General features: G+C 41.2%; 1 protein-coding gene across 4 annotated transcripts in view; it reads right to left on the bottom strand.

The window, feature by feature from the left end:
• The window catches only part of SOX5 (SRY-box transcription factor 5), a 623,231-nt gene that overhangs the window by 571,707 nt on the left and 23,811 nt on the right, over positions 1 to 27,713 (bottom strand). The window contains exon 1 of one of the 4 annotated variants that reach the window (XM_070754346.1): positions 5,408 to 5,455. The exons of 1 other annotated variant lie outside the window; for it this stretch is intronic. The gene's annotated coding sequence lies outside the window, so the exon portion shown is untranslated. Of the gene's footprint in view, positions 1 to 1,615; positions 1,877 to 5,407; positions 5,456 to 27,713 lie in introns of those variants that run through there. 2 more of the 4 variants (XM_070754345.1, XM_070754347.1) reach the window with 2 other exon arrangements.

Raw genomic sequence — 27,713 nt, 5'->3', positions numbered from 1 at the left:
CAAGCTCCGCTCCCAAGCTAAGCCACACCTACCAAACCAAGCCACACCCACCAAAATCTCACTCCTGTGCGCATCCTCACACGAGATTTTGCTCGCTGCACATGCACATCGGAGGGCGCATCAGTAGCGCCGAAGACGAGCAGCCCTTCACTGGTCCAGATTATTGACCGTTCTTGAGAAAGTGGCCACAGCTATATCTTATTTCATTCAGCATTCCTTCTGCATTCAATGGGGAATAAAATATTTCTAATAGTGCAGCGAAGTATTTCCTTCCCCCAAGAAATCAACATGAAAAATAATAGAATTCATTTTACCCCATTTACCTGCTGCTGTTATTATAATTTTGCAAATAAGAGTTTGTCGTCTACTATGTCCTTAAATCAGACACAAGTGCTCCCTCGCATGCAAACATTTTCACACATTTTTCAATTAGCAGATTTAGAAAGTGAACAAACTCCATAACCGTCCGCCATTTAATTTCTCCCCGCCCATCAAGTGCTTACTTTGCCCAAAGCTAATTTTATTTATGAGAAATATGATCAACTTATTTTAACAAATCAGCACTCTGCAAACCTGAAGGAAGAGTTAGTGCTAATGTGTGAATAACTGTTGACACAATTAAGCACTCAGCATTATGCCTATTAAATAGCCCCCAGCTATTCTTTGGTATATTTAAAGGGAAAATGAATTTATTTTGAAGTTCAGAAAGAAAGAGAGAGAGAGAGGAAAAACAAAACTTGGCCAACAATATCAGACTGGGAGACCAAAATTGGAGAATGTGCTGCAATGGCAAAATTAACAGTACTGTTAGTCCTCTATTTACATTCATTCATTTAATAGAATAGAATTCTTTATTGGCCAAGTGTAATTGGACACACAAGGAATTTGTCTTTGGTGCATATGCTCTCTATTTTTCAGGGGGTGGGGGGGTTAATCATTGGATTTGTATTTTGTATTGCTGTTGTGAGCCGCTCTGAGTCTTTAGAGAGGGGCGGCATACAAATCTAAATAATAATAATAATAATAATAATAATAATAATAATAATAATAATAATAATAATAATAATACTGGAAAGCTTTTCCACTATGCTTTTACATGTAGCAGTTATATATTGTTTCGTCTCATTTTCTTTCTTACCTCCTTTCTTAATCTATTATTTTAACAATTTTTAAAAGTCAGAGAGAGAGAGAAAGAAGAAAGACTTTCATATCTATGTTTCCTGTTTTTTCAATATGTTCTTGTATTTTGCTCAGAAAGTTAAAACGCAAATTCCAAAAGGGAAAAAAACAGAAATCTGAGAAAAATGAAGAAAGCTAAACAAAACATTTTTTAAAAAGTATATTTGAAAAGGAAAAATAAAAAGGCACATACATATCTATTGCCCGCTTAGTCGAATAATGACAAATATATTTGCATCAATAATAATCCCCCCCCTTGTGAAACTGCCCCCCCCAATTTATAAACCTATTTATATATAGTTTATCTTTTGTGGATTCCAAGTGGGAATATGTTTTGTGCCGTGACTTTGCTGAGAAACTACGCAGCGTTTTTTGCCATCCATCCAGCAGCCATACCTCCAGCCAGACAATTACAGTTAGTAAACAATGGGCTCACCTTTCGACCTTCCGTCATAGAGACTGTCTGGTTTATAACCTGCAAGGGACTTCCGTCTGCCTGTGACCTCTTTCTGAATTGATAGGATTGCTCTAAACAACACTTACCTTCTTCCAACCCCTTGCAAAGGGCACACCCATCAGCAAACTTAAGGTTTGCACTGATAGGTAAGTAAAAAAGATTTGGGGGAAATCTTCCAAACTGAAACAGTAGTCTGCAATCCAAAATTCTTGTTTTTTCTGTTCTGGTTACATTTTGAACAGGTTGTTATTTCCAAAGTTGATGCATTACAGTTTGCGGTTGATAACAACAACAAAAAAAGCTTTAATTTTTATTATTTTTTTTTTGAAAGCCACCCTAACACAACACCGCCCACACATTCCAGACTTATCTACAGAGATGTTTTAGGAGGGGGAAGGGAATCAAAAAGTACTTGCAAAAGGATTCAAGTTGCAATGAACTCTTGCAACGAGTTCTTGGATTCTTGAAATGCCACCTTTGGAGTGGATAACCTTACATGCAAGGGAAAGACTACAGCGAAACTAAAAATAAAAATACAGTGGGGGAAAAATCCTGTTTAGAGTTGTAGGTAGGCAGGTGGAAATGTTAACTTAGTTTCCTCAACTTAAAATCCATTTAGATTCAGGCACCCTGTGGCATCAAGCCACGAAACAATTCAGAGATTTGTGGTTACAAAAACATAATAATAGAACAGCTTCCAAAAGCTTTATAACTTGTACAAGAAGAGTACAGCGGTAGTGGGTTTCTACCGGAATGGCAGAGGATGCCACACCTGTAGTAAAGGTTGAGTTGCGTGTACAGCTTTGGGTGTCTTGCCTGCGCGTATCCCAATTTGTTTTTGCTTCTGCACATGTACAGAAAGAAAATGTTACGAGGTTGCGGCAAGAATTACATTTGCGCAGAAATGGAAAGAAAAGGAAATACCAAAGGACGTAGAAGTTTATAACAAAATTATGGAATGTGCAGAATTAGACATGATGACAAAACGCTTGAATAATCAAGTAGAAACAGAATTTTATAAAATATGGAATAAAGTATATGAATGGTGGAACTTCAAAAATAACATTAAAAGTTAAAGTAATAAGAATTTAGAACTTCTTGAACTTATAGTTTTGAAATTTTATAAGATAGAGTATAATAGTTTAAAAAAAAATTATAGTATGATAAAGTTAGATATGCTATTCAGTATATTATATTTTTTGAATAAGTATTTTACAGATAAAGAAATTTAATTAACATATAGAGTTAAATTCAACAAGTACTTAATATAAATGTGTGCTGTTCCTGTATTGATCTGATTATAGTTAGGTTTTTATTTTTTGTAGTAGTTAGACCTCTAAGATAAGGGAGCAATGGCAGCTCCTTGAGTGTTTAATGTTGTTCATCTTTGTTTGTCTTTTTTAAAAAATACAATAAAAATATTTTTTAAAAAAGAAAAATGTTACGAGGGGATGCATGCGCACATGAGATTTCAGCAAATTTTTTGCTACTGTGCATGCACAGTTTGCAAGTGCTTTCATTGTTACTCTCTCTGAATAAGGTTTTTTTAAAGCGCTAACCAGGGGATAAAATAATAGAAACATAGAAACATAGAAGAATGACGGCAGAAAAAGACCTCATGGTCCATCTAGCCTGCCCTTGTACTATTTCCTGTATTTTATCTTACAATGGATATATGTTTATCCCAGGCATGTTTAAATTCAGTTACTGTGGATTTACCAACCACGTCTGCTGGAAGTTTGTTCCAAGCATCTACTACCCTTTCAGTGAAATTATATTTTCTCACGTTGCTTTTGATCTTTCCCCCAACTAACTTCAGATTGTGTCCCCTTGTTCTTGTGTTCACTTTCCTATTAAAAACACTTCCCTCCTGAACCTTATTTAACCCTTAAACATATTTAAATGTTTCGATCATGTCCCCCCTTTTCCTTCTCCAGACTATACAGATTGAGTTCATTAGGTCTTTCCTGATACGTTTTATGCTTAAGACCTTCCACCATTCTTGTAGCCCGTCTTTGGACCCATTCAATTTTGTCAATATCTTTTTGTAGGTGAGGTCTCCAGAACTGAACACAGTACTCAAATATGGTCTCGCCAGCGCTCCATATAAAAGGATCACAGTCTCCCTCTTCCTGCTTGTTATACCTCTAGCTATGCAGCCAAGCATCCTACTTGCTTTTCCTATTGCCCAACCACACTGCTCACCCAGTTTGAGACTGTCAGAAATCACTACCCCTAAATCCTTCTCTTCTGAAGTTTTTGCTAACACAGAACTGCCAATGCAATATTCAGATTGAGGATTCCTTTTCCCCAAGTGCATTATTTTACATTTGGAAACATTAAACTGCAGTTTCCATTGCTTTGACCATTTATCTAGTAAAGCTAAATCATTTACCATATTACAGACCCCTCCAGGAATATCAACCCTATTGCACACTTTAGAGTCATCGGCAAATAGGCAAACCTTCCCTGACAAACCTTCCCCTATGTCACTCACAAACATATTAAAAAGAATAGGACCCAGAACAGACGCTATGCTGAAGCTGACCAGACTACGTTAGCCAGATGAATATCCGGTAAACAGATTCTTTCCCTTTTTTTCCTCCCCCAAAACTAAGGTGTGCCTTATAATCTGGTGCATCTTATACTCCGAAGAATACGGTACATCAAAGAAAAGTTCACTCTCCCCCGCAAAAAAATCACAAACCACAATTAATAGCTTCATGAACAATTGCCCTGGAACTCTGGTGCTGTATTTAATATATTTATTACAAGTCTAATATTTAATAATACAATTTTTAATTAACTTCACCTCACTCGGAAGTGGTTTCTTGACGTGCTATTTTACAAGTTACTAAGTGCCATCCCCACAAAACCAGTAGGATCTTCAAACATGATTTTACGTTTAATGTAGATGTAAAACAATTAAACAAGGGCTGACAAGATCCAGTTTCAAGTCCACTCCACTATCGGGTGACTTGGTCTAATCACTCTTTCTCAGTCCAACCCACTACATAGGATTGTATATATAAAATTGGAAGGAGAAACAAAGAACTCCTTAAGATTTTACAGAAAAAATAGAGCAGAAGTCTCCAAACTTGGCAACTTTAAGACTTGTGGTCTTTAACTCCCAGAATTCTGGGAGTTCTCCCAGAGAATTCTGGGAGTTGAAGTCCACAAGTCTTAAAGTTGCCAAGTTTAGGGACTCCTGAATTAGAGCATGAACAAAATACACAGGAAACACAAAGAATACAAATCTACCTGAAAGGGTTGTTTTTAAAACTGTAACAATGCAGTTGTTCACAGCGGGACCCTTTTCATATGTATAGGACTTCTGCAATCCTCAATTAACATAGCCAATCACAAAACCAATTGAAATAGTACAAAGAAAGCATCTGGCTAAATCATGGTTTCTTTAGCTGTGGCTCATTGACTAAACGAACCAGTCCAAACTCACCCAACATGATACACCATCAATCATTCATAGCAATATTTGGTTCATCCAAGTCCTTAAGCCAGCTTTGCTGGATACACTCTTCTGTCAATGTGTAGAAAGTATCTGGAATTTCCCAAGGTCCCAAAATTCATTATTAAATATTATTAAACATCATGACTAGTTTTACCACATTCTCTGCAGCAAAAAGAACCCAAGCTTTAACTTTTCTAACTGTTGTCTCCATTTTTGCCTGATGAACAGTTAGAAGAACCAAAATTTTGCCTGATGAACAGTTAGAGGACCTCCAAAAGGTCTTTGCTATGCAAACACGTTACCTGCCATGGGACTTCCCACCTTTTTTCCCCCGCACTTGTGATGATGGACTGAGGAATCCCAGTTACAGTTCTGACAGCTTTAGAAGTAGTTTGTCATGAACCACTGAGTCGAAGGCTTTACGGAAGTCAATGTAAATTTGGCTCTATCACCGGAAGGGACAGCAGCAGCAGAAGCAAGCTGATTGACCAAAATGCCACTTAGGATGGACTTGCCTCCACAAACAGGCGACAGAGCTGCCTCCCTTGTCAAGCCAAGGCCTTGCAAACCCCGAGGCCCATCCTTTCCTCCTCTCCAACAAATCAAACGTTGTTGCGAGCTTGGGTTGCCACATCATTGGAGTGTATTGACACAATTGGGACTTCAACCCCATTTTTGCTTTGTGTTTTTCAAGCGGGGTTTACATAAGGAGAGAACGAGATAAAGCACACACAATACCTATGAGGCCCCAGCTAACGAACAGTGAACTTCTTTGGGCTTTGTATCCATCAAGCAAATCTCTTAAGTCAGAACAAACCTGCTAACAGGTTTGGGGAGGTGGGGGCATCAACATTTCTGCAGATAGCTTTGTTTGTAGAATTTAGTGCAAGGTAGATGATATCCTGGTGTCGCATGGGACTTCCAGAAATCATACCTGGTAACCTGGGGCATATAAAGTTGATCAAATCACAAAGAGGAAAGGCCCATTTAGACAAATGGATTCAGATTGGATTAAAAGATTAGACTAGAATTCTTTATTGGTCAAATGTAATTGGACACACAAGGAATTTGTCATTGGTTTGTTTGCTCTCAGTGTACGTAAAAGAAAAGATTCGTTTGTCAAGAATTATGATGTACAACACTTAATGATTGTCATAGGGTGCAAATAAGCAATCAGGAAACAATCAATGTTAATATAAATCATAAGGATACAAGCAACAAGTTAGTCATGCAGTCATAATTGGGAGGAAATGGGTGATAGGAATGATGAGAAGACTAATAGGAATAGTAATGCAGCCTTAGTGAACAGTTTGACAGTGGTGAGGGAATTATTTATGTAGCAGAGTGATGGCATTCAGGGAAAAAAACTGTTCTTGTGTCTAGTTGATGTTCTGTCGAGCTCTCTGGTAGAATCCTCCCGAAAATTTACAGGTACAAATTTCAGACACACACACGTTTGAAAATTCAAAACAATGTTCTTTATAATGAAAATTCAAATAAACTAAGCCCTCTTTTTGTATAGCAAAGAGCACTCGTCTCCAAACAACCTGGTAATTCGTACAAGTCCCTTATCAGTTCTGAGATACTTAGCTTATAGCTGTGAGGCAATTCACAGTCCTTCTTCTTTCACAAAGTGAAACACACTTTGCTCTTCTTTAGTTTCAAAGTGGGGAAAAAGCAACACACAAAGGTCGAAGTCAGCAAGGCAGGCAGGAAACACAACGATTAGATAATCCTCCACAATGGCCAAACCCACACGCTGCTATTTATAGCAGCCTCATTAATTACCACAGCCCCACCCAACCACAGGTGGCCTCATTTTCTTTGATAATAATATCTCAGTTGTTGCTGCCTATGCATCGCTCTCCGCATGCGTGGCTGTATCATTAACTCTTGTTCCGAATCCAAGGAGGAGATAGATAATTGACCTCCTTCTGAGTTGTCTGCCACACTCTCCTCCTCCCTCATGTCACTCATGTCTTCCTGGTCAGAGGAGCCGTCATCAGCAGATTCCACCGGGAGCAAAACAGGCCTGCGGCATGTGGATGGATCCCCCACATCCACATTCCTCGGGGCAGGAGCCGGGCCAGAGCCAACCATAACAGTTGAAATACCCTGCTCCCTGCTCAATACAAGATTCCAGGGATCTAGTGATTAAGGCACCAATTTAGAAACCAGGAAATTGGGATTTTTTGTTTTAGGCATGAAAGCTGCGGACACTAAGTCCTATCTTAGATCAAAGTCACCCAAAGTTGGGTGACTTTGGGTCAATCACCAGGAGACTGAGTCTCTGTTCTAAACAATAATTGCATGAATTATTGTGTTCCCCATATGGTACCTCCCACAATAGCTGAACGAATGATGGTGGTTAGAGACCGACAAAACTGGATAGGTGGACACAAATAGTCCTTGACTTACAACCACAGATTAAAGCAGAAACTAGCATAGTTCTATTTAAATCATTATCAGTCTGGGTTAATTCTTCAGTTTGCTCTTCAACTAAGAACAAAATCTGAAAAAAAATAGTCAATGACATCTCAGATCATTCGTAGATGATGTTTAGTTCTACTGACATCAGGGAAGAAATGGTTTTATCAGGAACATGTCCCCAAAACAGAGAGCAATCTATACATTCTCGGCTAAAGAGTGAGTTTTTCAGAACTTTTAAGTTCTCACAATTCTATGATACTTCCAATGGTCCTACTGAAGATATTGCTGAATTGTGGCATCCCTAAGACTCCTTAAATAGAAGGCGACATGTCATTGTCTAAAAACAATACAGTGGTACCTCTACCTAAGAACGCCTCTACATAAGACCTTTTCTAGATAAGAACCGGATGTTCAAGATTTTTTTGCCTCTTCTTAAGAACCGTTTTCTACTTAAGAACCCGAGCCAGGAAAAATTTCCCAGGAAATTTGAAAGTGGCACGAAGGGCTGGCCAGTTTGGGGCAATTGGAACCTTGTTTAAACGAATTTAATAGTGTTTTAGGCTTCCTGCACGTGAGTAGGAGTTCACCTTTTGAACAGTAAGAATTATATGTCACAGGGGGAGGGAGCAAGATTTTAAAGATGCTTAGATGGGGCACGGGGAAAAAAAGGTTGGGAACCATTGTTTCAGAGTCTCCACATCGTTTTCATATGCAATCACATTTCTCAAGTCACCAGAATAAACAATGGCAAGGATGTCAAACCTTGGCAGTTTTTAAAACCTGTGCACTTCCAACTCCACAGAATTTTATTTATTTATTTTGTCCAATACCCAATGAGGGTTTTGGTGGGTATATATATATATACACACATAGTAAAATACATGATGAAGGTTATAGAGGAGATACTCATAGTAAAATATATCTATGGAAGAATAGAAAAGAAGATATAGGAATAGAACATATCAATGAAAGAATAGAAGAAGAGATATAGGAATGTAAGAAAGGTATAGGAGATATAGGAGAGCAGTAGGACAGAGGACGGAAGGCACTCTAGTGCACTTGTACTCGCCCCTTACTGACCTCTTAGGAATCTGGATAGGTCAACCGTAGATAATCTAAGGGTAAAGTGTTGGGGGTTTGGGGATGACACTATGGCGTCCGGTAATGAGTTCCACGCTCCGACAACTCGGTTACTGAAGTCATATTTTTTACAGTCAAGTTTGGAGCTGTTAATATTAAGTTTAAATCTGTTGTGTGCTCTTGTGTTGTTGTGATTGAAGCTGAAGTAGTCGCCGACAGGCAGGACGTTGCAGCATATGATCTTGTGGAGAATACTTAGATCTTGTTTAAGGCGTCTTAGTTCTAGGCTTTCGAGGCCCAGGATTGAAAGTCTAGTCTCGTAGGGAAACTCTGGGAGTTGAACTCCACAGGTGTTAAAAAGTTTTAGGGTTGGACACTCGTGGACAACGGCATGGCATACCGGGAGATATAGTTCAGCAGCTTCCCCTTGGTCCTCATATGTTCAGGAAATAAAAGAAATCTCACAAGTTATGGAGTTTTCCTAGTTCAATTTGCCAGAAAATCATCAGAATCTTTCCCGGATGTGCTTTTAAATGAAAAACAGCTGCCAGACAATGCCCAAATTAGAAGTGCTTCTGGCTACAAATTTAAATCCTGCTTGTGACTTATGAATGAGTTGCTTGCACATACAGATTATGTACGGAAGGTTAGTATAAAATATGTTCGTCGTTTACTGAAATGATAAAAATTCCCCGCACATATAGAGAGATGTATGAAAAACTCTTCTACATATGCATTTGCTTATGTATTGCACATGCAAAAAAAGTTTGTGTTGTGTTGCACCCCTGGAAAGTGGGTATATATTAGTAAGATAGTATATTGGTGTAGTGCAGAGCAAAAAGTTTGCTCGTGCCTGTAGAGTCGTCAGAGAGCCGGTTGCAAAGGGAGCGCGAGGCTCCGCCCACCTACCCGGATGCTGAAATTTGGGTTCTTTTACCCGCCATGCATGCGCAAAGCTTTCTGTCCATGCGCAGAGCAGTAAAGAGCTTCCAGTCGCTGGCATTACTGCTGCACTCCCAGTAACCATCGTGGGTGCACACGGCGGCGTGGGATTCGGCTACTGCGCATGTGCAGGAAATGAAATCCCACCTGAAATTGCTCTTGCACAGGAGATGCTCTCGCGCGGAAGCAAAAAAATGCCAAAAAATCGGCAAAAACTCATTTGCGCATGAGTCTCCTTGTGCAATATTTGGTTTCCTGTCCATGCGCAGAAGCCAAATCTTACACAGGCGAGTGCGTGCAAAAGTCGGGGAATATGGAGTTGTGCTCAGAGCTCTATTTTTCTTACCTGTGCTCAGAGCTCTATTTTTCCTAGTGGACAATACTGGCTGGCACCTGGTACTGGCTGTACCCCACAATCATCACAATTATGACAAATCACAGATATCTTGCCTTCAGTGAAGGGCCGCAAATTTTTTTACTACCACACTGTGGGTGTGGCTTGTTTTGTGGGTGTGGCTTGCTGGTCATGTGACCAGGAAGGCGTGGTTTGATGATCATGTGACTGGGGGATGGCTTAAAGGTCATGTGACTTGCTTAAAGGTGGCCAACGTGATGTCACTCACATCAAGGGCTAGGGTTTGGGGTGCCTGGTCCCTCCTCACTTCAAAGAGATACAGTTTCCCTATCTATTTACAATGGTACCTCTACTTAAGAACGCCTCTACTTAAGACCTTTTCTAGATAAGAACTGGGTGTTCAAGATTTTTTTGCCTCTTCTTAAGAACCATTTTCTACTTAAGAACCTGAACCCAGAAAAATTTCCCAGGAAATTTGAGAGCGGCACGAAGGCCCGGCCAGTTTCCTGCCATTCCCCCTTTAATCCCGGCCATCTCGGCCTTTTCTGGGCTGCCACAGGAGCCTTTCTGTGGCGCTCCCCCTCTCGTCCATCTGGGTTTCTCTCTCTGGCGCAGTGTATGGGAGGCAGCCTCGTGCCGGGTGTATGGGAGGCGCATACTCCTCTTTGCAGCCTCAGATACCCTCTTTTTTTTTTAAGCCTTAAAGTTTTGAATTTTTTTTTATTCCCCTCACCTCACCTTCTTCCTTTGGCAGCGACTCTCCTCCTCCACCTCTTCTTCTTCCTCCTCCTCCCACCCAAATGCTGAGCTTTTATTTCTTTCCTAATGGGTTTGCACACATTATTTGCTTTTACATTGATTCCTATGGGAAAAATTGCTCCTACTTACAAACTTTTCTACTTAAGAACCTGGTCACGGAACGAATTAAGTTTGTAAGTAGAGGTACCACTGTACTATTACTGAACGTTCAAAATATACTTTTTAATTCTATGTCATACGTGTATACACATATTACACACCGGCATACAAAAATATATATTATCTACTATATAAACTGTAGGTGTACGTACACAGCTCTTCTAAAACTATACACATTTAACCTCATTTACTGCGATAGGAAAAACGTACCTAGAACCCAGAAGGGAAAAGAAGAAAAAAAAATCATTTTTTTTCCTATCGGTTCTGCATACCTGACCATACCTGTATGAGCCAATCATTGCTTGCCTTGCATGTAACGAGTCCCTCTCATATATTACGTTTCCCCTTTTAAGTTGCATTCCTGAAATAAATGAACTTTTGCACAACATTCCCGAGTTTCACCTGTAGTCTCACAGCTGATTTGGCTGCCTCTGTGTTTTCAACTGCAGGCACTTGGATGGGTTTCAAACTCCCAGTAGAAACTCTTATTTTACACTCTGGGGTTTACCGGGTGTCCTGAGTAACCTTTTGCAAGATGATGTCACATAAAGCCCTTTCCAACGTCAAGATAATTTGCAGCCAAGACTCATCTCCATCCTATTTTGGGGGTGGACGGGTGGGTGGACCAAACTACATTTTTCTAAGGAGGAAGAAAAACCCGTTCTAATTAGTTGGTGTTTGTTCAGAGCTTTGAAGTTGAAACAAACTAGTAGGCTGGGGTATTTTCAGTGTAGCGCCTGGGGCACCAAACTCCAATTTGCTGTTCAGACAGCTGAACATGATCCAACAGCAGCGTCGACAGGAGCCAATGTAGGGATTCCCGTTTGTTGCTATTTCTAACTTGTCAGAAAGCCACTGGGGTAAGCCGGTGTTCAAAAAAGCAGGCATCAGACCTCAGGCCAGAATCGAGTTGGCAAAGTTCATTTTTCAACAAGAGCCAGAGAGAGAAGAGGGGCGTGCATAAGTGCACTTATGTGCCTAATGTCCCTGTCCTACTGTCTTATTATCCTTTCTATTACTACATTCTACTTATCTTATGTTAATATGTACTATACTACTATACTTGTTTGACAAATAAATAAATAAAAATAAATAAGAGGAACCAGCGTTGCTTGGTTGACTGTATAACTCCACAGGACTGAGCTAAAGACAAAAAAAAATGTTCACTCTCTGTGGCACGGTAGCCATTTACACCATTGTGTAATTTTGGGGGTTGGGTTACTACAACACATTTAATCCGGAGGAAAGGAGGGAGAGAGGAAGGAAGGAGGGAGAGGTGAGAAAAAGAGAGAGAGAGAGAGCAAGAAAGAAAGAAAGAAAGAAAGAAAGAAAGAAAGAAAGAAAGAGGGAGGGAGAAAGGAAGGCGGGAAGGAAAGAAAGAAAGAGTTCTTGAGTTAAAATGCTATATACAAAATATGCCCCCCACTTTGGTGGAGGGGTATGAATGTTGTCAGGCGGTGGGCACTAAGAACACTGGCGCATTGTTATATGTTGTGTGTATGTTTTATTGTTATTGTTAAAAACCAATAAAAATAAATAAATGAAACCAACCAACCAAGCAATAGATCGATCAATCAATCAATCTCCCAGAATTCCTGAGCCAATCATCCCAGGAATTCTGGGAGTTGAAGTCCACATGTCAACATTCCCTACCTCCTGCCTTATAGTATTTCGGACAAATGATTGTCCAAACCTTCCTTGAAAACCCCCAGTGGTGGAGCACCCCCAACTCTGGCAAGCAAATGGCCCTGGCTGTCAGGAAATTCCTTCTTATTTCCTGGTTCTGACTCCAGTGAGCTTCCACTCATTGCTTCTCTCTTCCTGCCCTCTGGTACTGTTTTGTTGTGTGAACCTAGCTTTTATGATGACAAGAGGGAAAAAATTCCATTTTTCTCACTCCGGAGAGTGAAACCTTTTACTTAAACGATGGCAATTTTCTAAATTTGCATCTCTGCATGTAAATCAGCAAGGTGGACATTTTGTGCAAATTTCTTCTTTGTTGATGCCTTTCCTCTTTTTTCATAACAAAACAGCAGCTACGCTACGTTTGCATAAGTGGAGATGCCCTTCAAATTATCCTGAAAGAGCATCCTTGAGAATCCTTCTCAGTTTGCGGCTCAGATTGAACTGCACAAGGACTATTCAGAGCTGCTTCTTCCTTCACTCTGCTAACCATCTTCGAAAGGACTCAGCTCACCAGCCTCAGCCCTAAACCGACCGACACAGACTTCAGAGGAGAATCAGAATTGCAGAAAAAACAATTGCTGCCAATCTGCCCTCCATTGAGGACCTGTATACTGCACGAGTCAAAAAGAGGGCGGGTAAAATATTTACTGACCCCTCGCATCCTGGACACAAATTGTTTCAACTCCTACCCTCAAAACGTCGCTACAGAGCACTGCACACCAAGACAACTAGACACAAGAACAGTTTTTTCCCGAACGCCATTAGTCTACTAAACAAATAATTCCCTCAACACTGTCAGACTTTCTACTAAATCTGCACTTCTATTCTACTAGTTTTTCCTCATCATTCCTATCACCCATTTCCTCCCATGTTGACTGTATGACTATAACTTGTTGCGTATATCCTAAGATTTTTATTAATATTGCTTCTTCATTGCTTATTTGACCCCTATGACAATCATTAAGTGTTGTACCACATGATTCTTGACAAATGTATATTTTATTTTATGTACGTTGAGAGCATATGCACCAAGACAAATTCCTTGTGTGTCCAATCACACTTGGCCAATAAAATTCTATTCTATTCTATTCTATTCACTTATCCATGCATAAACATATTAACAATCATTTCCAATATTATGGAATGTGCGGAGATGTCTAAAATTACAATGGAGATTCACAACAAAAAAGACTCTGATTACGATAATATATGGGACAACTGGTACAAATGGACTACAGGGGAAAAAATACCTAATTTTTTATTTCATAAACCAATAAATTTCTCTCATCTTCGACCGTTTTGAATTCAAAATATCATTGATTAATAAAACAATTCCAATACCGACTGTTAAAAAAATCCAACCAGAAACTGATTCCAACATTACTCTTTTTACCTGTCTTTTAAACTCAATCAAATAACAATTTCCACTATAATTTCACAACCTAATTATCTATCTTACTTTATATTAATCAAGCTATACCTTTCTCTTTTTCAACATTTACTACTTAGATATAAACATATTTCCTTTTTCCTTTTACCTTTTATTTTTTTCTATTGATATATTATGCATACAACCACTAATACAGTGATACCTTGTCTTACAAACTTAATTGGTTCCCGGACGAGGTTCTTAAGGTGAAAAGTTTGTAAGACGAAACAATGTTTCCCATAGGAATCAATGGAAAAGTGATTAATGTGTGCAAGCCCCAAATTCATCCCTTTTGCCAACCGAAGCGCCCGTTTTTGCGCTGCTGGGATTCCCCTGAGGCTCCCCTCCATGGGAAACCCCACCTCCGGACTTCTGTGTTTTTGTGATGCTGCAGGGGAATCCCAGCATCGCAAAAACACCGAAGTCCTCGAAACCCCACCTCCAGACTTTTGTGTTTTTGTGATGCTGTGATTTCACTGAGGCTCCCCTCGCTGGGAAACCGCACCTCCGGACTTCCATTACCAGCAAAGCACCCGTTTTTGCGCTGCTGGGATTCCCCTGCAGCATCACAAAAACACGGAAGTCTGGAGGTGATGTTTCCCATGGAGGGGAGCCTCAGGGGAATCCCAGCAGTGCAAAAACGGGTGCCTCGCTGGCAACAGAAGTCTGGAGGCGGGGCATCCCAACAGCAGCGGTGGGTTTGTAAGGTGAAAATAGTTTGTAAGATGAGGCAAAAAAATCTTAAACCCCAGGTTTATATCTCGAAAAGTTTGTATGATGAGGCATTTGTAAGACAAGGTATCACTGTATATCAATATACCTTGTCGTATCTCCCGATAATTTCTGCTATTCAGGCAGATTTCCTCCTCCACTCTCCCTTATTTATTTAACATCTTTACTATTTATACTTCTTTTTTCCTAATTTTATATAACCTTAATCTTACTCTCATATTTACCCTCTTATAAAATACTTTTTTTCTTTTTTTACTCTGTTTACTATCATTTATTATTCTGATAGGTTTCAATTAACATGATAAGATAGATACATGGATTATTAATAGTAATAAGATACAAATACTAACGATCAAAACAGTGAATTTTTGTTACAATGTAAGATATACATTTTGAAATGTAATATCATATAACAAATACCCCTACCCGTTTGTTCTTATGTACCTCCCTTCCACCTACCCCTTGTTATTTAATAAACTTTATTTAAAAAAAAGAAAAAAAAGAAAAGAAGACTGTGGGAAGGCAGTCTATCCCGTAATGGGCAGCCAAAATTTTTACTGCCATGCTGTGGGTGTGGCTTATTTTGGGGGTGTGGCTTAATGGTCATGTGACTGGGTAGGAGTAGCTTGCCAGCCATGTGACCAGGTGGGAGTGGCTTGAACAATCATCATTGTTCAAGTGAACTGTTAAATCCTCGACTTACAATCTTATCGGTGTCGCTGTCTGGGGTGACAATTTGCTTCACATTTCCCGCACTCTCCTTCCTGGGTTGCCCCCCCCCCCAGGCCTCAGGGTGGGTAGCTAGGCAAATGGGTGGTGCCAGAAGCATAAATGCTGTCAGCGCCGCTTCCACCCACGCCTTCTGCTTGCACCTCAGGCAGGAGGTGGCTGCATGAGGCTGGAGGGGAGCCGGGCAGGAGAGAGGGAAGCTCGTCCAAGGCCAGGAAGGAGGAAAGAGGAAAAAAGCAAGGAGCGCAGACGCAGCAGCAGGGGAAAAAAAGGAGAGCTGAGCCGAGACCAGTAATCCAGGAAGCGTGGAACTCATTACTGGACTCAGTAGTGTCAACCACTAACCCCCAATATTTCTCCCTTAGATTCTCCATGATTGACCTCTCCAGGTTCCTAAGAGGTCAGTAAGGGGCGTACATAAGTGCACTAGCCTGCCTTTCGTCCCCTGTCCAATTGTCTCTCCTTATCCCATATATCATATATCTTTTCTTCCTTTCATATATCTTCTCCTCTACTTTTATATCTATTCCTTATATATAATACTTCATGTCTATCCTCTTCAATATGTATTGTGTATTGGACAAAATAAATAAATAAATATGGGCATACCGAGACATACCCATAAAAGCTCTCGCGGCTGCATTCTGGACTATTTGCAGTCTCCGAACACTGTTCAAGGGTAGCCCCATGTAGAGCGCATTGCTCTAATCGAGAATAACAGAGTTGCAAGGGACCTTGGAGGTCTTCTAGTCCAACCCCCTGCTTCGGACCCCATAGCATTTCAAACGAAAGGTTGTAAATTGAAGACTTCCCATATACACATCTACAGTCAATCTTTTTGTCTTACTTTCTTTCTGCAGGCAAGCTTTGCAAACAGTGGCACACTTCAATGGGAGGCAAGCCAGAAATAATTATCCGGCACGTGTAGCACACAGAATTGCTAGTCTTATGTTAAAAATTTCGGGTCATTCCTCCTGTCAGCTTCCTTGTGGCTCCAAGGAGTTGGTATTTGTTTGTTTGTTTGTTTGTTTGTTTGTTTGTTTGTTTGCTTATTTATTTATTTATTTGGATTTGATTTGATTTGATTTGATTTGTATGCTGCTCCTCTGCGAGGACTCGGAGAAGCTCACAACAAGAACAATACAAATCCAACATTTAAAACAATTAAAAACCCTTAATATAAAAACAATCATACATAAAGCAGAAGCGGCCCAGGGGAATCAATTTCCCCCATGCCTGGCAACATAAGTGGGTCTTTAGTAATTTACAAAAGGCAAGGAGGGTGGGGGCGGTTCTAATCTCCGGGGGGAGTTGATTCCACTAGGCTGGGGCCGCCACAGAGAAGGCTCTTCCCCTGGGTCCCGCCAGACGGCATTGTTTCGTCGACGGGACCCGGAGAAGGCCAACTCTGTGGGACCTAACCGGTCACTGGGATTCGTGCAGCAGAAGGCGGTCCCGGAGATATTCTGGTCCGATGCCATGAAGGGTTTTTTGTTGTGTGTCGGGCCGTCCCATGTTTTGTTGTGTGTAGCCTGTGCCATGCATCTCTGTGATTTGGACCTCGGCGTCAGCTCCTTCTTTGCAATCTCCTCCTTGCTTTTTTGGCTTGCTCTCGTAACAGGAAACACAAGATTTATTTTACTGCCCTACATTACATTGTTCCTTCCTAAACTACTGGTGTTACTTCACTTGGAATAATATTCTCGATGTGCATGGACCACCTAAGGTCAATACTGGAGGGAAAGAAAGAAGCGTGCATTTAGGAGCAGTTAAAGAGCGGGTAGTAAATGAAAAGTAAGTTTATTTATTTATTTTATTTTATTTATTCATTTGGGCAATACGCAAATACATAGGAAGAACAATAGACATGTAGTAATATATATAAGGGTAAAAGTGAACTTAGAGGAGAGGATATATGAAAGAAAGAGAATATATATGATAAGTGAGAGAAAGGAAAGACAATTGGACAGGGGACGAAAGGCACACCGGTGCCCTTATGTACGCCCCTTACTGGCCTCTTAGGAACCTGGAGAGGTCAATCGTGGAGAGTCTAAGGGAGAAATGTTGGGGGTTAGGGGTTGACACAATTGAGTCCGGTAATGAGTTCCACTCTTCGATAACTCGATTGTTGAAATCATATTTTTTACAGTCAAGTTTGGAGCGGTTCATATTAAGTTTGAATCTGTTGCATGCTCTTGTGTTGTTGCAGTTGAAGCTGAAGTAGTCATTGACCGGTAGGACGTTGCAGCATATGATCTTGTGGGCAATACTCAAATCGTGTTTTAGGCGCCGTAGTCCCAGGCTTTCAAGGCCCAGGATTGTTAGTCTATTTTCGTAGGGTATTCTGTTTTGAGTGGAGGAGTGAAGGGCTCTTCTGGTGAAATATCTTTGGACATTTTCAAGGGTGTTGATGTCTGAGATGTGGTATGGGTTCCAGACAGATGAGCAGTAGTCTAGGATGGGTCTGGCAAAAGTGACAACGACCAGCCCATGGGAGGAGGAGAAGAGCGATTGCTAAAGAAGTTGATTCAGCAAGCTTCTCTCCCTAGCGTAAGGTTGCCACTCCATAGTTGTTCTGACTGATCACCCCTAAGCAAGTTTGCTCAAAGGTAAATACCAGTGTGTTAAGAAGGATTAACTCCAAATTCAGTGGTTGGCGGAGGGCAGAGTTTAAACTGAGAAAACTGAACCACATGTTTCAGCGATATAGAAGGATCTCTGCCCATTTCTTCCTTTGCCTTATTTTTAAAGTTAAAACCTGAGGCTAGCTTGCAGCAGATCATAAATCTAGGCAATAAATCAGTTTAGTTGCAATAAAGTATTCAATCCCCGGCTACTTCTTTGCAATTTTTTCAAAATCCAACCTGTACCAGGCTGAAATTCTTTTGTATTTTTCTCCCATCTACGGATGCTTATTTAATCCATTGAAACAGAATTTGCTTCCCGAAGACTCTTTCTTATTTATTTACTTACTTACTTACTTACTTACTTACTTACTTACTTACTTACTTACTTACTTACTTATTCATTCATTCATTCATTCATTCATTCAATTTTTATGCCGCCCTTCTCCTTAGACTCAGGGCGGCTTACAACATGTTAGCAACAGCACTTTTTAAAAACAGAGCTAGGCTATTGCCCCCACAATCCGGGTCCTCATTTTACCCACCTTGGAAGGATGGAAGGCTGAGTCAACCTTGAGCCGGTGATGAGATTTGAACTTGAACCGCTGACCTTCAGATCTACAGTCAGCTTCAGTGGCCTGCAGTACAGCACTCTACCTGCTGCGCCACCCCGGCTCTATTATCCCAAGGAGAAGATAACTCAATGTTGAAGTGTGGCATGACTGCATTTATTTATTTATTATTCAGATCAGAAACTTCAGATCGTGTAGAATGCGGCCACAAGAGCTATCATGGGCTTTCCTAGATATGCCCATGTCTCATCAACACTCCGGGGCCTGCACTGGCTGCCAATCATTTTTCTGGTCACAATTCAAAGAGTTGGTTATAGCCCTACATGGCATCGGACCTACATGGCATCGGACCAGAATAACTTTGGGACCGCCTTCTGCCACACAAATCCCAGCGACCACAGTTCCCAATTTCCTACGGCAAGAACCATTCCAAACAGTAATGGGCTGCTGGTTACACAGTTCAGTGCGCAGTTCCGGTAGGAAAAGGCACACCATGCAAGATTTGGCTTCTGTCCATGCGCAACAAGCCAAATCTTGTGTGAGAATGCACACACAAGCAAGATTTTGGCAGGTTTTGCCGATTTTTTTGCTTCTGTGCATGCGCAGAAGCTAAATCGTGCGCCAATGGGAGCATGAGCGCCAGACTCGCATGCGCCCACTGCAGCCTTGGATTGCAGCCCTTCATTGATTTCAAAAGAATATAGCATAATGTGGCAGGCCAAGACCTCCAACATTCTGGCTTCGGCCTGCCACCTTTCTCCTCTTAGTTTCTAACACAGTGATGGCAAACTTCTTTTCCTTGGGCGCCGAAAGAGCATGTGCATGTGCCCACACCCATAATTCAATACCTGGGGACAGTGAAAACAGTTTCCTCCAATCCCTGGAGGCTCTCTGGAGGCTGGAAATGGCCTGTTTCCCAACTTCTGGTGGGCTCAGTAGGTTCGTATGTATGTATGTATGTATGTATGTATGTATGTATGTATGTATGTATGTATGTATGTATGTATTTACTTACTTACTTACTTACTTACTTACTTACTTACTTATTTATTAGATTTGTATGCCGCCCCTCTCCGTAGACTCGGGGCGGCTCACAACACAATAAAACAGTTCATAACAAATCTAATAATTTAAAATTTAAAATATTTTTAAAACCCTATTATTAAGCAGACATATGTACAAACATACCATACATAAATTGTATGGGCCCGGGGGAGATATTTCAATTCCCCCATGTCTGACAACAAAGACTTCCCTGGCGCCTGGGGAAGGTAAAAACGCCCTCCCCATCACCCTAGAGGCTCTCTGGAAGCCAAAAACCCCCGCTTCTGTGCGACCCAAAAATCACCTGGCTGGCACACATGTGCATGTTAGAGCTGAGCTAGGGCAACGGCTCATGTGCCAGCAGATATGGCTCCGCGTGCCACCTGTGCCAACCGTGCCATAGGTTCACCATCACTGCTCTAACATATTTCATTTCCCCCCCTATTTTCTAAAAGCTCTACACGAAGGGTCCAGGATGAAGTTACAAAGTTTTCTCAACCATAACCTGCCAATCCAGAAAACTCTTCAGGATGCTCCCATTGTTCAAAGCACAAAAAATTATATTGGAAGGAGGAAAGAGGAATCACGTCTGTAACGGAGAGGTGGCTATGACAACTGTGCAAGCAAAGAAGGAAGTAGGGAGGGAGGAAGGGTAGAAGGAAGGAAAGAAGGAAGGAAGGAGGGAGGGTAGAAGGAAGGAAGGAAGGAGGGAGGGAGGAAGGAAGGAAGGAAAGAAGGAAGGAGGGAGGGTAGAAGGAAGGAAGGATATAAAGAAGAGAGGAAGGGAAGGGAAGGGAATGGAGGAAGGAAGGAAATCAATTGCATAGAGGGGCAGCATACAAATCTAATACATAGATAGATAGATAGATAGATAGATAGATAGATAGATAGATAGATAGATAGATAGACAGACAGACAGACAGACAGACAGACAGACAGACAGACAGACAGACAGACAGACAGACAGACAAACACTGCTCAAAAAAATAAATAAAGGGAACACTCAAATAACACATCCTAGATCTGAATGAATGAAATATTCTCATTGAATACTTTGTTCTGTACAAAGCTGAATGTGCACAACAGCCTGTGAAATTGATTGTCGATCAGTGTTGCTTCCTAAGAGGACAGCTTGATTTCACAGAAGTTTGATTTACTTGGACTTATATTGTGTTGTTTAAGTGTTCCTTTTATATATATATATATATTTGGAGCAGTGTAGATAACATTTTATTGAACTGTGCAATCAATAGCTATGTATCTCCTTCCATTGTTTTCTTCATTTTAGTTAGACAATGGCCATGGGACCTGTTGGTTGGGCTATTATATTAATTAAAGAGCACGGAGATGACACACCCCACCTAGTCTCCCCAATAGATCTGGGCAGAAGGGCAACCAGAAATGGTTGGCGGCAGAAGGGAAGTGGCATAGGCTAAAGAACGTAGCTGTGCCCCAGCCCTCTTAACACAGAAGGGTTTCCCTTCTCTCTGCCAATGCTTTATTCAACGCCAGCTCGGCTGCGACCTCACTTCCAACAATGGCTCTTCTCCATGTTGGCAACCGAATCTGCACAGAAGAAAATATGAAATTACTCTTGGAAAAATGTAAGTGGAAGGATGAGCCTTGAGCCAAGTTTGGAGGATCCAAATATAATCTCCCACACTGTTAAATGTCACTAGGAAATCTTTCCCTTCTTTCTTTCTTTCTTTCTTTCTTTCTTTCTTTCTTTCTTCCTTTCTTTCACACAAACACACACACACACACAAACACACACACACACAGACAGAGAGAGAGAATGAATCATACACTTTGCATTTGTCAATAAGATGTGAACAATTGCAACTGCACTGTTGGATTATACGTACAGTGATACCTTGTCTTACAAACTTAATTTGTTGCGGGACAAGGTTCTTAAGGTGAAAAGTTTGTAAGACGAAACAATGTTTCCCATAGGAATCAATGGAAAAGCAATTTATGCGTGCAAGCCTAAAATTCACTCCTTTTGCCAGCCGAAGTGCCCGTTTTTGCGCTGCTGGGAATCCCCTGAGGTTCCCCTCCATGGGAAACCCCACCTCCGGACTTCTGTGTTTTTGCGATGCTGCAGGGGAATCCCAGCAGGGGAATCCCAGCAGGGGAATCCCAGCATCGCAAAAACAAGTGCTTCGCTGGCAACGGAAGTCCAGAGGTGGGGCATGGAGGGGAGCCTCAGGGGAATCCCAGCAGCACAAAAATGGGTTCTTCGCTGGCAATGGAAGTCCGGAGGTGGGGCATCCCAGTGGTGGCGGTGGGTTTGTAAGGTGAAAATAGTTTGTAAGAAGAGGCAAAAAAATCTTAAACCCTGGGTTTGTATCTCGAAAAGTTTGTATGACGAGGCGTTTGTAAGATGAGGTATCACTGTATGTGCTTCTGTGTGTATATATATACATATACATACACATACATACTACTATAGATCTATTTTGGCCTTGTTATGGCCTCATCAGCTAGCCATACCCTCACTGGGATTTGAACCTGCAGCCTCTGCCTTGTAAGGCATTTGACAGAAAAAAAACACATCTATCCCTTCGGGATTGGGCAGCATAGAAGTCACAGATCTTGTTTTGGGTTGCAAATCCTTTCTTAAAAGGGGAAAAGAGAAGAATAACAAGCTTTAGCGAATCTATTGGCTTCACGGTTGCCACGAAGAGCAGAAACTACTTAAAAACATTAAGCACGGCAGAGAGAGAGAGAGAGATAATGAGTCACATACTTTTCATTTGTCAATAATATGTGAACAATTGCAACTGTACTGTTGGATTATATGTATGTGCTTGTGTGTGTGTGTGTGTGTGTGTATACATATACATACACATACATACCACTATAGATCTATTTCGGCCTCGTTATGGCCTCATCAGCTAGCCATACCCTCACTGGGATTTGAACCTGCAGCCTCTGCCTTGTAAAGCATTTGACAGAAAAAAACATATCTATCCGTTCAGGATTGGGCAGCATAGAAGTCACAGATCTTGTTTTGGGTTGCAAATCCTTTCTTAAAAGAGGAAAAGAGAAGAATAACAAGCTTTAGCAAATCTATTGGCTTCACGGTTGCCACGAAGAGCAGAAACTACTTTAAAACATTAAGCACGGCAGTCGAAAATTCAACGTGCCGTTTTTCTTGATACGAGGCAAAGTTATCGGATGGGTTTCTGCTTATTGCAAAGTTGACCGCAGTTGTCATCTGGATGTTAGTCAGTTCTTTGGATAAGTTTGAAGTTGTCACCAATGTTCGTTAAAAAGCACGCGAAGGGGAAGGATTAGTCATAGAATGCAAAAACTTCTAGAGTAGTTGTACAATGAAAAGTCTGGGCAGAACATAGGCAGAGGGAATTTATGGAAATGTGAGCCTAATATTGCTAAAGGATGTGAGGACTTGGAAAGTTGCAGTAATGAAATGACATATCCATTTTAGGTAGGGAGAAAAACAATGCTGAAATGAAGAGAGAAATACATTTCCCTTGTCAGCTCAAATCTTCACTTTCCATTTATTTATTTGCCTTCACCTAATATGACTTCTCTTTTACACTTTTTTTAAAAAAAAATTGGGCCAGATTTTGTGTTTGCTATAAGACAGTCATTATCAATATTGAATAAAAACCATGGTAAACATTTCAATGCTCATGTTTTAAACGCGAGCTGTTTCTTTCTGAGGAAGGGAGGAAGGAAGGAAGGAAGGAAGGAAGGAGGGAGGGAGGGAAAGAAGGAAGGAGGGAGGGAAGGAGGGAGGGAAGGAAGGAAGGAAGGAAGGAAGGAAAGGAGGAAGAAGGGAGGGAAGGAAGGAAGGAAAGGAGGAAGAAGGGAGGGAAGGAAGGAAGGAAGGAGGGAAGGAAGGAAGGAGGAAAGGAAGGAAGGAAGGAGGGAGGGAAGGAAGGAAAGGAGGAAGAAGGGAGGGAAGGAAGGAGGGAGGGAGGGAAGGAAGGAGGGAGGGAGGGAAGGAAGGAGGGAAGGAAGGAAGGAGGGAAGGAGGGAGGGAGGGAAGGAAAGAGGGAGGGAAGGAAGGAAGGAGGGAGGGAGGGAAGGAAGGAGGGAAGGAAGGAGGGAAGGAGGGAGGGAAGGAAGGAAAGGAAGAAGAAGGGAGGGAAGGAGGGAGGGAGGGAAGGAAGGAGGGAGGGAAGGAAGGAGGGAGGGAAGGAAGGAAGGAGGGAAGGAGGAAGGGAGGGAAGGAAGGAGGGAGGGAAGGAAGGAAGGAGGGAGGGAAGGAAGGAAGGAGGGAAGGAGGGAAGCAAGGAAGGAAGGAAGGAAAGGAGGAAGAAGGGAGGGAAGGAAGGAAGGAGGGAAGGAGGGAGGGAAGGAGGGAGGGAAGGAAGGAAGGAAGGAAAGGAGGAAGAAGGGAGGGAGGGAGGAAATATATTATACATGCTTTTAAGGAAAATATTAAAAGTTCCAAAACATGGCTGGAACAATGGAAAGCCATAAACCTCTCAATGTCATGTGTTTATCTTCTTTTACTATACAATATTTCTGTAAACTACCCATGTTGTGTAATCACTTAGTTGAGATGCACAGTACAGAAATTTAAATAAATGATATGTGCCACAAATTTGGGTTTCGATTAGTTAGTTCAAAACTTAAATTGGATTTAGGATATGTTTTATAGTTTTTTATATGTTGTAAGTCGCCCTGAGTCCTCGGAGAGGGGCAACATATAAATCAAATACATAAATCAAATAATAAATATTTTATACATTCTGGGGAGGACTTGAAAAATGGGGTGGAGGTAAATTCTATCTATCTATCTATCTATCTATCTATCTATCTATCTATCTATCTATGTATCCTAAGTGGGAGGAAATGGGTGATAGGAATGATGAGAAAAAAATTAGTAGTAATAGTAGTGCAGACATAGTAAATAGTTTGACAGTGTTGAGGGAATTATTTATTTAGCAGAGTGATGGCGTTCGGGAAAAAACTGTTCTTGTGCCTAGTTGTCTTGGTATACAAATATAGACGTAGTTAAAGATATAGAGACAGATAGCAATAGACAGACAGATGATAGATAGATAGATAGATAGATAGATAGATAGATAGATAGATAGATAGATAGATAGTAGATGGATGGATGGATGGATGGATGGATGGATGGATGGATAGATAGATAGATAGATAGATAGATAGAATAAGTGCAGATATAGATAGATATATTGATGTGTACATATAATCGCCCCCACATGGGAGACATACCCAAGCTATGGTATAACACTAAAGCATCAGCAGGGCTGCTGTGCGTAGAATCTAATGCTAAAATAAGCAGGCTATTAGCCCTGCACATTCTCAGAATTGCTTTCGTACAGGCTGGCAAACCACGGACGGGGGCAGGGAGGCGGGTGGAGGGGAGCACCCTTGATCCGCCCCGTGAATGCTGCTGAACAGGAGATGGTCCATTAGGCCTCACTGTTCCTTTGCAACCCCACCACGAAAAGGCAAGACTGAACACACCCCTGCGCTTTTATCCGCCGCGACGCCCTTTAGGCACCCTTCCTAAAAGGGTTAACGACAGATGTTTCCATTATATTTGACCTCCCTCTTAATTTTACTACGGGCCTGCTAATATTCCTGCCTTCGGGGCTTATTTGCATGGTCCATGCCATGTCGACCGCTGAAAGCTCAGACGCACGCCCAGGTGTCAATAGGGTTTTTAAAACAAACCTGGATGGCTTGGATGTCTGCTTCTCTTTTATTTTGGGCTTGACAGTGATAGAAAAATCCTCCGACAAGGAGAGACCAGCTAAAAAGGCTAGGCTGGAGGATACAGGCAAAAAAAAAAAAAATGGCCTAGAGCAATCTTTTTCCCACAATTACCACTCAAATTCTGCCATACTAAATCTAAGAACGGAAGCTTTTATTTATTTATTATTTATTTATTTATTCATCAGATTTGTATGCCGCCCCCCTCCGCAGACTCGGGGCGGCTCACAGCAGTAATAGTACAATGTAAACAAATCTAATATTTAAGTTTAAGTTAATTTAAAACCCCAATTTAAAAACCAATCATACATGCTAGCATACCATGCATAAATTTTATAAGCCTAGGGGGAGGGAAAGTATCAATTCCCCCATGCCTGACGACAAAGGTGGGTTTTAAGGAGCTTACGAAAGGCTAGGAGGGTGGGGGCAACTCTGATATCCGGGGGGAGTTGGTTCCAAAGGGCCGGGACAGCCACAGAGAAGGCTCTTCCCCTGGGTCCCGCCAAACGACATTGCTTAGTTGACGGGACCCGGAGAAGGCCAACTCTGTGGGACCTAATTGGTCGCTGGGATTCGTGCGGCAGAAGGCGGTCCCTTCTTTCATATTCAGTGAAGTGCTGCAAAACATTTCCTACCACACTGTGGGTGTCACTTATTTTGTGGATGTGGTTTGACGGCCATGTGACCAGGTGGGAGTGGCTTGATGATCATGTGACCGGGGGGTGGCTTAAAGGTCATGTGACTGGCTTAAAAGTCTTGATGTAACTCATGTCAAGGGTTTGGGTTAAGGTGCCTGGCCTCTCCTCGCCTCAAAGAGATACAATTTCCCCACTCTACTATTACTGAACATCCAAAATATACTACTTAATTCTATGTATATGTGCCATATGTGTACATACATATTACATACAGGCACATAAAAATATACATTATCTACTGTGTGTGTATATTAACAATAGATTGAATAAACAGTATCAACAGTAGAGACCTTCAAATTTCTAGGCTCTATCATATCTCAAGACCTAAAATGGTTACCTAACCTCAAAAACATCATCAAAAAAACACAACAAAGAATGTTCTTTCTGTGCCAGCTCAAGAAACTCAAACTGCCCAAGGAGCTGCTGATCTAGTTCTACAGAGGAATCATTGAGTCTGTCATCTGCACCTCCATCACTGTCTGGTTTGGTGCTGCAACCCAACAGACTTCAGAGGAGAATCAGAACTGCAGAAAAAACCAACCTGCCTTCCATTGAGGACCTGTATACTGCACGAGTCAAAAAGAGGGCGGGGAAAATATTTACTGACCCCTCACATCCTGGACACAAACTTTTTCAACTCCTACACTCAAAATGACACTATAGAGCACTGCACACCAAGACAACTAGACACAAGAACAGTTTTTTCCCGAGTGCCATCACTCCACTAAACAAATAATTCCCTCAACACTGTCAGACTTTTTACTAAATCTGCACTTCTATTTCTACTAGTTTTTTCTCATCATTGCTCTTACCTACCTCCTCCCACTTATGACTGTAACTTGTTGCTTGTATCCTTAAGATTTTTTTTAATTAATATTGATTGTTTCTCCACTGCTTATTTGACCCCTATGACAATCAGTTAAGTGTTGTACCACATGATTCTTGACAAATGTATCTTTTTCTTTTACGTAGACTGTGAGCATATGCACCAAAGACAAATTCCTTGTGTGTCCTGTACTGTACTGTACTCTATTCTATTTTTTCTATTCTATTCTATTTTTTCGATTCTATTCTATTTTTTCAATTCTATTCTATTTTTCTATTCTATTCTACCCTACTCTATTCTATTCTATCTTTTCTATTCTATTCTATTTTTCTATTCTATTCTACTCTACTCTATTCTATTTTTTCTATTCTATTCTATTCTATTCTACCCTACTCTATCCTATCCTATTGTACTCTATCTTATTCTATTCTATTCTATTGTACTCTATTCTATCTTTTCTGTTCTATTGTATTGTACTCTACTCTATTCTATTCTACTCTATTTTTCTATTCTATTCCCTTCCATTCCATTCTAAATAATCTTGGAAGGTATCAAGTTGGGAGGCTGATCTGGCTGGCAACTCTAAGCAGACGTGAGTTGAAAGGGAATCGTGCCAAAACAAAGCCATACCATTTCAGTCCAAAAAACCCCCAACAACCCAAAACAAGGAACTGTTTCTTCTTGCTCCCCTGGTTCAGGACCTCCACATTCGGCACCAGCTTCACTCAAGAAAAAAAAATGTAGCCCTCGCGTGGCCCATCCTCGATCATCCCCAGGAGCTTCATGCTTCCACCGGAGTGAAGAAGGCGCTATTTCGTT

This window comes from Erythrolamprus reginae, chromosome 6, assembly GCF_031021105.1.
Source record: "Erythrolamprus reginae isolate rEryReg1 chromosome 6, rEryReg1.hap1, whole genome shotgun sequence".
NCBI lineage: Eukaryota > Metazoa > Chordata > Lepidosauria > Squamata > Dipsadidae > Erythrolamprus > Erythrolamprus reginae.
Note: the sequence above shows the minus strand (reverse complement) of the source record. Positions and strands in the feature narration are given on the sequence as shown.